Source organism: Ursus arctos, chromosome X (genome assembly GCF_023065955.2).
Source record: "Ursus arctos isolate Adak ecotype North America chromosome X, UrsArc2.0, whole genome shotgun sequence".
Lineage (NCBI taxonomy): Eukaryota > Metazoa > Chordata > Mammalia > Carnivora > Ursidae > Ursus > Ursus arctos.
In genome coordinates, this window is record NC_079873.1 from 93,005,630 (window position 1) to 93,018,785 (window position 13,156).

The window sequence follows — 13,156 nt, forward strand, 5'->3', positions numbered from 1 at the left end:
CTTTTATAAAAATAAAAGATTCTGTCTAATTAAAAAAAATAATCTCTCCCTCCGTGGAGTTTACATGCCAGGGTCTCTTGTGAGTATTAACCTCGCTGAATCTGTCACTTTTTTTGCGGGGAACATCTGTAAGACTGGAGACTGCTCTTTCCCCCTACAGGTAACAAAGGAGCAAGGCTTTCTCTGTGGGATAGCTGTGAACTGATGCTGCTGGCATTTTCCTTGGAGTTTTAAGGGTGAGTAGAGCCTTCGTATACCCAATGCTTTAGAAAAGGGTGGGATTTTGTAGGGTGGCTGGCATTAAGAAAGGTCGAGAGAGGCCAACGTTGGTGGTGTCCGTCTGGACACTGTCTAGGAGAGAACATGCCCAGGCTGATCCCGAGGCGGGTTTATCTCTGTCGCATCAGTGGACACATCGATGTGATGAAGCATTCGAATCTTGAAACTACTCGTCTTATTCCAGGGCTCTGTAAACCCGGCCTCCTATTTTTGTAAATCAAGTCTTGTGGGAACACAGCTTACGTACTTGTTTATGAGTTACCTATCCCTGCTTTTGCCCCGCAGTGGCAGGGTGGAGTGGCGGCACAGAGACCGTATTTGACCCACAAAACTAAAAGTGTTTACCGCCTGGCCCTTTAAAGAGAAAGCGTGTGGACCCCGGGTCTCGGCCCCCCAGAAAACTGCCTCAGGAGGCATGCCTGGGGAGAGAATGGCCACTTCCCAGCTCAGCGAATGAACTGACACTCTGATAAACTTCATTCTCTCCTGGGCGTTATTAGCATGGGCCAGTATTCCCAACGTCAGATAACTCTAGGTTACTCATAATACTGGATTTCTTACCCTGCAGAACGGTGGCGAAGGCCGGACCATAGGAAAATAGAAACTTCATCAAGGAAAATGATAGCCTGTGAGCCCGGTCAGTAGCGGGCTAGTTGGTCTTCCGTTCGTCTAGCTAAGGTCTACTTGGGCTTCAAAGTTTGTTCAAGTGCCTCTTGCTCCCAGAAGCCTCCTCTCGCTCCCCACCCTGATTTCACTGTCCCAGGCCAGTGCTCCCACAGCACCCTTAGCAGAGCCCTATCATGACCCTTAGCACCCCACCCTGTAAGCATGATTTCCTTCTCGGACTGTCCACCACACAGGGTAAGGACCATGTTCACTCGTTCCCTGGTATAGCCCCGGAGCCCAGCGTAACGCCTAGCATATAGTAGCATATAGTAGCTTCCTAGCTGCGCGTCCTCAGCCGCGCTACTCCCCTGAACCTCAGTCTTCTTGTCGGTCCAATGGGAATAATAGTAATAGTAGCTCCCTTGTTGTGTGGACTAAATGCGTGTATATTAGCTATTCAGCAAACACTTGTGGATGAACGAAGGAATGAACGACATATGGGGAAGTGTTTGGATCGTACTGGGGATTGTGAGTCTGCATCAGCAGTGCCTACAGTCACAGGGGTTGTTCTATTGACTGTGTTTAGACCAGCAACACACTCATCCTCCACTGGCCACCCAGACGGGAGCAGCACTCATCTATCCTGTCAACACTTAGTGAGTGCCTACTATGCGCCCAAGATTACGCGAGGTATTGGGGATATACGGGAATACACACCGTCTCCACCCTCATGGAGATTACGTTCTAGTGAGGAAGATGGGTCCATCCACAAACTGGTACATAATATGTTACAGACCGTTTGATCGGTGATAAAGAAAATAAAGAGGCTAAATCGTAGTCATCGAGATGGGCTGTTACCGGTCTGGTGAGCAGGGAGAGCTTCTTTAGAGAGGTGACATTTGACATGAGACTGGAAGAGTGAGCCAACCATTTAGAGGAGCTGGAGAAAGAATATTCTAGGCAGAGGAAGACGACGTGCAAAGGTTGAAAGCCATCAAGGATTTGGCCCAGTCAAGGACATGGAAGGAGGCAAAGGAGGCTGGCAGGATGAAGAGGCTGGGCCCTTTCTAAGAAGAAAGGGGAGCTCTGTAATGATTGTAAGAAGGATACTAAGATCTGTCCCTCTGTGTTTTTAAAAACTAAAAAAAATATCTGGGAGAATGATGGCCCTCCCCCAAAGATGTTCACATACTAATCCCGAGAACTGACTGTGTTGCTTTATATGATGGAAGGGACTTTGCATATGTGATGAAGGATGGAAATCTGAGATTACCCTGGTGGGTCCAACAGGATGACAAGGGTCCTTGTAAGAGGAAGACACAAGGGTCAGAGTCAGAGGGAGGAGATGTGCTCATGGAAGCAGGGCTCCCAGTCAGAGCGATTTGGAGATAGAAGAAGGGGCCGTAGCCAAGGAATAGAGACAGTGCATAGAGGTTGAGAAGACAGGGGAACAGCTTCTTCCTTAAAGCCCCCAGAAAAAACAGCCCTGCCGACACCTGGACCTTTAGCCTTATGAATGTCAGTTTGGACTTATGACCTTCAAAACTGTAATATAATACATTTGTGGCGTTTTGAGCCACTAAATTTGCGATTATTTGTTACAGGAGCCACGGAAAACCAGTGCTCATTGTGTGGAAAGATAAACCAAAACTAATGACATTAGTAATTTACATTGGGATGGGAACAGGGTTGAAAGGACCGGGAAGGAGGTAGAAGGGATGGGAACTTTTCTGAGTTTACCTTTTTTTTTTTTTTTAAGATTTTTTATTTATTTGAGAGTGAGCAGAGCGTGCAAGAGAGAATATCAGTTGGGGGGGGAGGAGCAGACGGAGAGGGGGAGGGAGAAGCAGACTCCCCGCTGAGCAGGGAGCCCCACATGGGGCTCAATCCCAAAATCCTGAGATCATGACCTGAGCTGGGGGCAGACGCTTCACCGACTGAGCCACCCAGGCGCTCCCCCCCCCCACTGCCCCGCTTGCGGGCACTTGAATCCTGGACTTCTGGCCTCAAGAACTGTGAGAAATAAATTTCTACCATTTGAGCCAACCCATCTGTGGTATTTAGTTTTGTCAGCTCGAGCAGACTACTGTACTAACTTCGGAAAAGAGTATTTTGACTTGGACTCTACGGCAGGGGTCCTCACACTTCAGTACGCGTCGGAGTCCCCCAGGGAGCTCGGAGAACTCTGGGTGATGGCCTCCCCCTCCAGCATTTCTAATTCAGTGGGTCTAGGGTGGGGCTCGAGCATTTGCATCTCTGACAAGTTCCCAGATGAAGCTGATGCTACTGGTTGAGGGACCACGCTTCGAGAACCACTATTCTAAGGCTAGCGACCATCCCCCGCCCCCAAACTGAACATCAGTCCCGCACTCTAGATAGTAGGTTTGTTTTCCACAGGGACACGGGTTGGCCATTCTGAATCTACTCGAACAAATAATATACCGTGAATAACGAGAGCCAGCTTTTACTCCCTCGGAGGAAGGAGTTCCACAGAAGAAAAGACGGAAGCCTGGTGGTGATCAGAGGTTATCAGTATGAATGCGTCATTTCATGCGCGCACAGCCGCCCACCCAGAGATAGATCCAGAAATAGAGTTGTTTGTAGAGACGCATGTGTTTCCTAGCTCTGTCTGCTGAGAAGGCCTGGAAGCGGCGACACCCCAATACCAGCGAGTACACCTAGCACTCAGATCTTGGTTTCCAAATACCATTCTCCAAATAAAAGGAACCAGAACTCTCAGAGAAATGGCTGATTCCCAGGCTGGGGCAGGGAGACTAGAAGAAGAGCGGGGCATGTCTTCCTCTGCCAGAAAGTAAGACAGTGTCCATGGGATAATGGGGACATGCCAGGAGGATGCAGGAGTCACTCTGAAGGGATTTCCAGTGGTGAAATCTGTGACAAGCAACAAGATAATGCTAGTCATGGATCATAACCCAGACAGGAAAATAAGAACCCACGAGTCCATGCGAATGTAAAGGACTAACTGAGTAAATAAATGAATGAGGGGGAAGGAAAAGCACTTACTTACAATAGCATTCCAATCAGTAACATGTAGAAAGAATAAGAGGACTAGAAACTTACTTGGCAAGCCCAGCAGTAATAACTATTTCAGGCCAGGACCATCAGTGGATAGTAAAATGAATGGACAAAAGTATGATGAGAAAGTGTGTTTATATAGTCTTAAAGTATCTTCCCCCCCAAAAAGCTTATTTATTCCAAAGGGCAAAATACTAACGTCACTGGGGAGAAACCTCGCAGACACAGCCTTAACCAAGTGATCAAAGTTCACATCACCAGTCGTGGAACAAACCGATGCCATGTGTCTCTTGACAGGATGCATCGAGAAGGACACACCATCATATCTGTAGTGTTCTTGCCAAAGCACATAACCCAATTTGAGTCACCATGAACCATCAGATAAACCCCACGTTGAAACCAGCTAGTGTTTTCCAAAAGTATCATGGTAATGAAAGACCAAAAAAAGACCGAGGAACTGTTCCAAGGTAAAGGGATACATCAAAGAAAACGTCTGTGATCCCTGACCACAAAAAAGGACATTGGTGGGGCAAATGGAGAAAATGGAGTCTATCGATTATAGTATTGCATGGACATTAATTTCTTGATTTATAAAGTATCGTAGTTATATAAGATGGTAATATTTGGGAAATCTGGGTGAAGGGTATAGGAGGACTCTTCGTACTAGTTTTGCAACTTTCTGGGGGGTAAGTCTATAATTTTTCAAATGAAAAGACCTGAGCCACCCTGAGATCATGACCTGAGCCCAAGGCAGACGCTTAACCCACTGAGCCACCCAGGCTCCCCTCAATATTGTGGATTCAGAATCCTCTAGTATATAAGCTGGACAATGTATCATGGAGTTTGTTTTTTATCTTTGTTTTCCCCCATAGTTTTTAGTAGTGTTCCTCTCATCCAAGGGAAAACAAGGAAAAGGGGGGATTTCTTTGGTTCCTTCCTGTGTTTACCTCTGCCGAGGACTTTTCTCTTGAGAATTTATCTCTGCTCTTTTCAAGGAGGGGTTTGAATTGTGCTGTCGCCCAGATTGTGACATTTGCAAAGCCCTGTTGGCCTACTAGGGTTTCCACATGCTGTGCCCTTCCCAACGTTTAGGCCTTTACCTGGAATGCTCTCTTACTCAAATTTTGTCTGTCTTTCAAGGCTCAGCTCAAGAACCACCCCCTCCAAGTTGTCTTCCTGGATTTACTCAGCCCAAAGTTATCCTTCTCTTTCCCGAGTAAGTCATAGCTCTTAGTTTATTCCTCTCATTTGGCCCCCATTCACTCATTCACAGCCATACCCGTTGCTTTGTACTTATTTATACATAATTTACGTCCTCTACCAGATTAAAAATCCCTTGGGAGTAGGTACTTACGTTTTTCAGCTTTCAGTTAATTATTTTTTTTCTCAATTTCAGATGCAAAAAAGGTTCACCAGTAAAATAAGTTGATAAGCCCCCATCCCCCGCCATGTCCTTTGAATCTAATCTTTAGTTCCCCTTGTTTCTCTTGAGGACTTTCTCTGTGAAATGCTGGAGTCATCTCCTTTCTCCCCAGTGGTCTCCTTTATAACTTAAAGCCTGTCGCTCTAGGATTTTCTCTTCCGTTGTTTGGGTGGAGTTGCTTCCACCAGGGGGCGCTCTTTACCATATATAGGTGCATTGCTCTGGGAGGCAAAAGAAAGACTTCATCAGGTGAAAATATCAAAGCAATGGAAAAACAAACAGTAGGAGACTGGAACTGAACATCTCCTGGGATTTGACTTGGTCCCAGCACTAGCTGGCTGCTCAAATAACATTTCACTTGTTATATTGTGTTTTGGTATGATTCTGGCCCACGTGTAAAGATTTCCCCCTTCGTAACCTGCTTCATTTCTTTCCTCTACAACTATATATTGAGTGTGTGCTTTGTGTCAGGTATTATCGTAGATAGTGAGGCTTCCACTGTGAACAAAACACACCAGGTTCCTGACTTACAAAGCTTATTCATATGTGGGCAGCAGATAACCAATGAGATAAACACATAAAAGATATAGGATAGATAGGGATAAATACCAAAGAGAAAAAAGAAATTCAAGGCTTTATAGGCCATTGGAAGAATCTTGACTTTTTCTTTGAGTGAGATGGGAAGGATTGGGGAATTTTGAGTAGAGGAGGGATGTGACTTGACATATTTTAAAAGGGTTGCTGTAGTTGTTTTTTTTTTTTTTTTTTTGGATAAAAAGTTATAAAGGGACAAGCTTGGGCTGGGCTGATAGCAATGGAACTGGGGAGAAGTGGTTGGGTTTGGGGATATATTTTGAAGGTAGAGCCAAGTGAATTTGCTAACAGATCAGATGTAGGATGTTGGAGAAAGAGGAATGAAGGGAAACAGGGTCACCATGTTGCATAACACCAGTAGCATTGAATAAAATGTGGCTGGTGCCCTCTGGGGTTGTGTAACACAGCATTTCTGTTCGGGATGTTGCCAAGGTTTTTGTTCTGAGCAGCTGGAAGGATGGAGTTGCATTGGTAAAGACTGTGGGAAGAACAAGGTTGGAAGTATATCAGAAGTTACATTTTGAAAGAAATCGACACAAGTAAATGGAAAGATATTCCATGCTCACGTATAGGGAGAATCAATATTGTTAAAATGTCTGTGCTACTGAAAGCAATCTATAGATTCAGTGCAATCCTTGTAAAATTCCAATGGCATTTTTCAAAGAAATAGAACAAGTAATCCTAAAATTTGTATGGAACTACAGAAACCCCCACATAGCCATAGCAATCTTGAAAGGGAAGAACAAAGCTGGAGGCATCTTGCTCCCTGGTTTCTATATTACTATATTCCAAAGCTCTAGTAATTACAAAGTATGGGATTGGCATAAAAACAGACATATAGGGGCGCCTGGGTGGCTCAGTCATTAGCATCTGCCTTCGCTCAGGTCATGATCCCAGGGTCCTGGGATCGAGCCCCGCATCAGGCTCCCTGCTCCGTGGGAAGCCTGCTTCTCTCTCTCCCACTCTCCCTGCTTGTGTTCCCTCTCGCTCTCTTTCTCTGTCAAATAAACAAATAAAATCTTAAAAAAAGAAAAAACCAGACATGTAGATCAATGGAACAGGATCAAGAGCCCAGAAATAAACCCACGCCTATATGGTCAATTAATATATGGCAAAGGGGGCAAGAATATACAATGGGAAAAGGATATCCCTTCAATAAATGGTGTTGGGAAACCTGGACAGCCACATGCAAAAGTATGAAACTGGACCGCTATCTTAACACCGTATACAAAAATTAACTCAAAATGGGTTAAAGACTTGAACGTGAGACCTGAGATCATAAAACTCCTAGAAGAAAACGCAGATGGTAAGCTCCTTGTCATAGGTCTTAGTGATGAGTGTTTTGAATCTGGCACCAAAAACAAAAGCAATGAAAGCAAAAATAAAGAAAAATACAGAAGACTGTATCAAACTGAACCGCTTCTGTACAGTGAAGGAAACCATTAGCAAAATTAAGAGGCCATCTACTGAATGGGACCAAATATTTACAAATCACTTATCTGATAAGGGGCTAATATCCAAAATATATAAAGAACTCATACAACTCAGTAGCAAAAACCAATCTGATTAAAAATTGCCAGTAGATCTGAATAGACATTTTCCCAAAGAAAAAATACAAATGACCAACAGGTACATGAAAAGATATTCAACGTCATCAATCATCAGGGAAATGCGAAGCAGAACCGCAATGAGCTGTCACCTCATACCTGTCGGAATGGCCAGTATTAAAAATACGAGAAATAACAGGTATTGGTGAGGATGTGGAGAGAAGGGAACCCTTGCACGTGGTTAGCAGGAATGCAAATTGGTGCAGCCATAATGAAAAACAGTGTGGAAATTCCTCAGAAAATTAAAATAGCACTACCATACGAACCAGCAAGTCCACTATGGGGTATTTATCCAGAGAAAATGAAAACACTAACTTGAAAAGATATATGCACCCCATGTTTGTTTCAGCTTTATTTACAATAGCCAAGATATGGAAACAACCGAAGCGTCCATTGATGGATGAATAGATAAAGAAATTTTTGTGTGTATATATATGTGTGCATATATATGTATATACACACACATATATTTAGTAGAATAGTATATATATTATATATACACATACATATACACACATATATAAATACATGAAATATGTATACATATACACATATATATAAATATATGGAATATATATATATATAATGGAATATTATTCAGCCATAGAAAATAATAAAATCTTTCCATTTGCAACAACATGGGTGGACCTTGAAGGCATTATGCTAGGTGAAATAAGACAGGCAGAGAAAGACAAATACCATATGATCTCATTTCTATATAGACTCTTAAAAAAAAAACCCAAAGAAAATCTAAGCTCATTGGGTGCCTGGGTGGCTCAGTTGGTTAAGCGACTGCCTTCGGCTCAGGTCATGATCCCAGGGTCCTGGGATCGAGTCCTACATCGGGCTCCCCCTGCTCTGCGGGGAGCCTGTTTCTCCTTCTCCCTCTGCCTGCCACTCCCTGTACTTGTGCGCGCGCGCTCTCTCTCTCTCTGTGTCAAATAAATGAATAAAGTCTTAAAAAAAACTAAGCTCATTGATACAGAGAACAGATTGGTGATAGCCAGAGGCAGGGGGTGGGGGTGGGAGAAATGGATGAAGTGGGTTTTTTTTTTTAAGATTTTATTTATTTGAGAGAGAGAAAGCAGAGCGGGAGAGAGAGAGAGAGCACGAGCAGGGGGGAGGGGCAGAGGGAGAAGCAGACTCCCCGCTGAGCAGGGAGCCCACCGTGGGACTCAATGCCAGGACCCTGGGATCATGACCTGAGCCAAAGGCAGACGCTTAACCAACTGAGCCACCCAGGTGCCCTGAACTGAGTTTTCAACAATTTAAATAAATTGTTGAAAAAAAAATACTGTGGGAAGAACAAGGTTGGAGGTATATCAGATGTTAAATTTTGGATATGTTGAATTCGAGATGCCAGTTAGACACCTGAGTGGAGATATCAAGGACGCTGTAGGCTATATGAGCCCGACGTTCATAGGAGTGGTTAGGGCTGGAGATGAACATTTTTTAGTCCTAGGCATCTAGATAGTATTTAAAGCCCTGAGATGGTTGGTAAGAAGGCACCAGAAGACAATGAGAACAGTGAGAGAAGAGAAGGGGACCAAGGAGTCAGCCCCGCGGCACTCCCACATGTAAAGGTTAGCAAGTCAATGAGGAACAAGCAAAGGAGACTGGCAGGATGTGTCCCGTAAGGCAGAAGGAAAACCGGAAGAGCACGGTGTCATGGAAGTCAAGCGAAAAAGGTGCTTTGGGGAAGAAGGAACGACCAACTGTGAAAAGTATTTCTGGTTGGCCAAGCAAGAGGAGGGCTGAGAATTAATTCTTGGTGGACTTTAGCAACATAGGGGCCTTGATGAAAGCCATTTCAGTGGACAGAAGCTTGATGGCAGTGGATTCCAGAGAGAAGGGGGAGGAGAAAATTGTACACAGGGAATACAGACAACCGTCTTAAAGAGTTTTGTTGCAAAGAAGAGTGGAGAAGTGAAGCAGTCGCTGGACCGGTGTGGGGGCTATTTGCAGGGGTATTGAGAATGGGAAGAATAATTGACAGTTTGCCTCGGGTGTACCCACTGGTTGTTGGCGTTCGCTTGTCCTTATTCGCCTGCATTTCTGGGCATCGTAGCCAGCCATCCTCAGAGAAGCTGGAGGGTGAGGGAAGGGAAGTGGTCAGCAGGTGTGAGTAGAACAGACTAAGGGAACCCCTGGACGGCCTTTGATAAAACTGGATTCAGAACCTCTGTGGTTAGCAAAGGAGAGAGTATCTCCACGTGTGGACAGAAGAATGGGAGCCATGAGACCTAGCTGTTCTAAGTTGCCCACATGGTGACTCCAGCCTCCTTCGCCAACCTTGGAGGATCTGGCTTCAGTTACACTAAAGGAGCATGGGGGTCCCCTTCCAGAAACATTATCTATCGTATGAAAGGAAGAGGGAGAGAACTTCCTACGGATACCGTGAAGCCGGCTGAACCCCAGGTCGAGTTTGAACCAAGTGGGAAAACTGCCATAAACATTCAGGCCACAGTTCCACGAATTCTTTCCTTGTTCCTTGGTGAGAAGTTGCACCAGGCTTGCTGCTTAGCTCCGTGGGTTGGTTGTGATGGCTTCAAGAACACAGCTAAGTTTTCCTGGTCTCCATGTACCGTTTGGATTTGAATTTCTTTCCTCTTCTCATGCCTTCAAGGCCCAGCTCAAGCGTCCCCTGGTCTGCGGAGCCTGCTCCAAGCCCCCTCTCAGGCAAGATGAATCCTTTCCTTCTCAGAGCTTCCATAACCACTTTTCTCTGTCTGGGAGGAGGCGTGAGTGGTTGTCGCGGAAGAGGCAACGGAGTGTGGTGGCGGAGAGCCTGGGTTCAAGCGCTGGTCCGCGCAAGGTGCTCAGCCTCCTTGGGCCTCAGTTTCTCATCTGCTTCATCTCCATTTCTTTAAAAAAGACCTATCTATTTGACAGAGAGAGAGACAGCCAGTGAGAGAGGGAACACAGCAGGGGGAGTGGGAGAGGAAGAAGCAGGCTCATAGCAGAGGAGCCTGATGTGGGGCTCGATCCCATAACGCCGGGATCATGCCCTGAGCCGAAGGCAGACGCCCAATGACTGAGCCACCCAGGCGCCCCTGCTTCATCTCCATTTAGTAAGACTAGGACTCGCCTCGTGGGGGTTTTGTCAAGATTACAGAAGCTAATACACGTGAAATACCGAGAATGGTGCCCAGCCCATAGTCAGCACTCAATATGCTCTTGTTACTTGTGTCTCTTTTCGAGGAATACGACCATACCTTTATCTTGGCGCCCTAATTCATAGCAGCGGGTTCGGCATGGAATACTAGGTGCTTAATAAGCTTTTGTGTGAATAAACCAGGTTTCTAAATCAGATTAATTCGGTTTCATGTTCAGTGCTTTCATATGTCGATAGCCCTTTTATCATCTCACGTACTTATTCCTGTGTCCTACTCCATGTGGTTAAGAAGGAAGGTTCTAGAGCCTGATCCCCTAGTTTGTATTGTTGCTTTGCCACTTATGAGCTTATTAACCTATCAGTGCCTCAGCTTCCTCAACTGGAAAATGAGAAAAAAAATATAGGAAGTTAAACCGAGTTACTGAACACTCAAGTGTTAACTATGCTTACTATTAATCTTACTGGTGAGGACATGATTTAATGAACACCTATGATGTTTCAGGGACTGTGCTAGACCATAGAGACGCAGAGAGGAATAAAGCTTGGTCCCTGCTCTCAGAAGCCCATAGGGTAGTGCAGGGAGCAAGTGTGAGCCAGTCAGCTTGCAGAGAGGCTAGTGGAGGAACGGACCAAGTCTATAAGAGGGATCGGTGAGGGGAAAAGGGAGCGTTTTTTAAAGTTTATGTAGAAAGTACATCCTGAGCTTTGCCTCTGGGGGTGGAGGGTCCTGCGATATTAATGTCTTAAATGGAGGCGACGATCCCTTCTGTGGCCCATCAGAAATGAGTTTTAGTACAGATTTCCTTAACAAGACCCCTTCCCAAGAGTCCCCATCCTGTATTTTCAAACCCAGAGGAGGCACTCTGGGTCAACAACAACGTATCCTCAGGCCTGCCCAAGTGCACCTAACGCGGTTTTGACGTTTTCCTTGAGCAAAACTCCTCTTTCCTCTTTGTAGGCAAGCCCGAGAGCTTCCACCGGCAGAAGACCGCTTTTGAGGTACTTCTGTCCTGCCCCTTCACTCCCTCCCTCCCAATGAACTTTCTGAAAAGGTTGGCGTTTATGTTCTTCCCTTTCTCACCCCAACCATCGGGTGAGAGGGAATGTAAAGAGTGGTATGTTTTCTAAGAAAAGGCCAGGACCCCTTTCTAGCTCACACTTGTAGTAGAGACGGCCCCGGGGACAGGAGGATGGAAGCGGCATTTAAATGATTGAGATCAAGGGCAGGCTACTGGTGGATGAAAACCTTTATGCCTCTGTCTCTTAGAAAACCAATAAAGCCATTGAAGCTTGTCTGTTTCCCCAAGTAGTGAATGAGAACAATAGAATTGAGAGTTCCTGGTGTTCCTCTGGAGCTGATTTTGGCAGGTGACAAGCAGCTTGTAAAAGGGCTTATTATTTGTGCAGAGCTTTGGCTGCCTGACTTTTAAAGTTGATTATTTATTTTGCATGTTGTATAACAGAGCATTGGGCAACGCTCAGAAGAGGCCTTCTGGGTCAGAGACTAGGGACTGACTTTTCTGGCCATCTCTTCCTACCAGACCCCACTTCTAGCTGCGGGGTGAGGGGCAAGCTTACAGAGGAGGCCCAGGCCGTGGCGTCTGTATAGCCCCTAACCACCAGCCAGGCCTTCTCATTCAACAGGGGCTGTGAAGACATCAAAGTCTTCATGAAGTCCTAGTTCAAGAAAAAAATGTGCATGTATAATTTCTCCAACTTATGCTGATAATGCGACCTGCCTTTGAAAGAAATAGTTTTAAAGACCATATTTTGGTCATCTGCTATAAGCAGTCATCCATGGGGTCCCTGTCATCTCAGGGAGTAGATGTTCTGAAAGGTAGGGCTTTCCGCTGGTTACAGTGGAAAATAGTCAAGAGGTCTTCCCTCCTTTGTGAAGAGTGCCAAGCCAAAATTGTCCCCAGCTCTTTTGGTTCAAGCTTTAAAGCATTGTGCCTCCTAGCCTATGCTGGCCCTGCTGGCTCACTGAGATCTCGCCATTTTAGAAACAGTGAGTGAGGGGAAGTTTCTTTTCTTTCAATTCTAAACTTTAAAAGTGGATTGAGCCAGGTCCCTCTAGGAATTGAGATGATCTTGATAGAAACTTGGTTGTGTTTCCTTTTTCGCTTTTCTCTTGTTTGTTTGTTTTTTTTTTTTTGAAGATTTTATTTATTTGACAGAGAGAGAGACAGCCAGCGAGAGAGGGAACACAAGCAGGGGGAGTGGGAGAGGAAGAAGGTGGCTTCCTGCTGAGCGGGAAGCCTGAGGCGGGGCTCGATCCCAGGTCTCTGGGATCACGCTCTGAGCCAAAGGCAGATACTTAACCACGGAGCCACCCAGGCGCCCCTCTTGTTTGGTTTTGATGGAAACCTGAATTTGTGAGGAAGTTCTGATATAGAGGCTATAAGCCGGCTTCGTGTCCAGTGATGGGAGGAAAATGGGGAGCAGCAGGAGGTGATGGGTGCCTAGGAAGAGAGTTCATGAGCTATCGGATGAATT

At 45.4% G+C, this 13,156-nt stretch overlaps 1 long non-coding RNA gene across 1 annotated transcript in view; it reads left to right on the plus strand.

The window, feature by feature from the left end:
• The window catches only part of LOC113241266 (uncharacterized), a 65,262-nt gene that overhangs the window by 3,717 nt on the left and 48,389 nt on the right, over nucleotides 1-13,156 (plus strand). The window contains exon 2 of the long non-coding RNA XR_003311497.4: nucleotides 161-236. This is a non-coding gene — a long non-coding RNA (uncharacterized LOC113241266). The remainder of the gene's footprint in view (nucleotides 1-160; nucleotides 237-13,156) is intronic.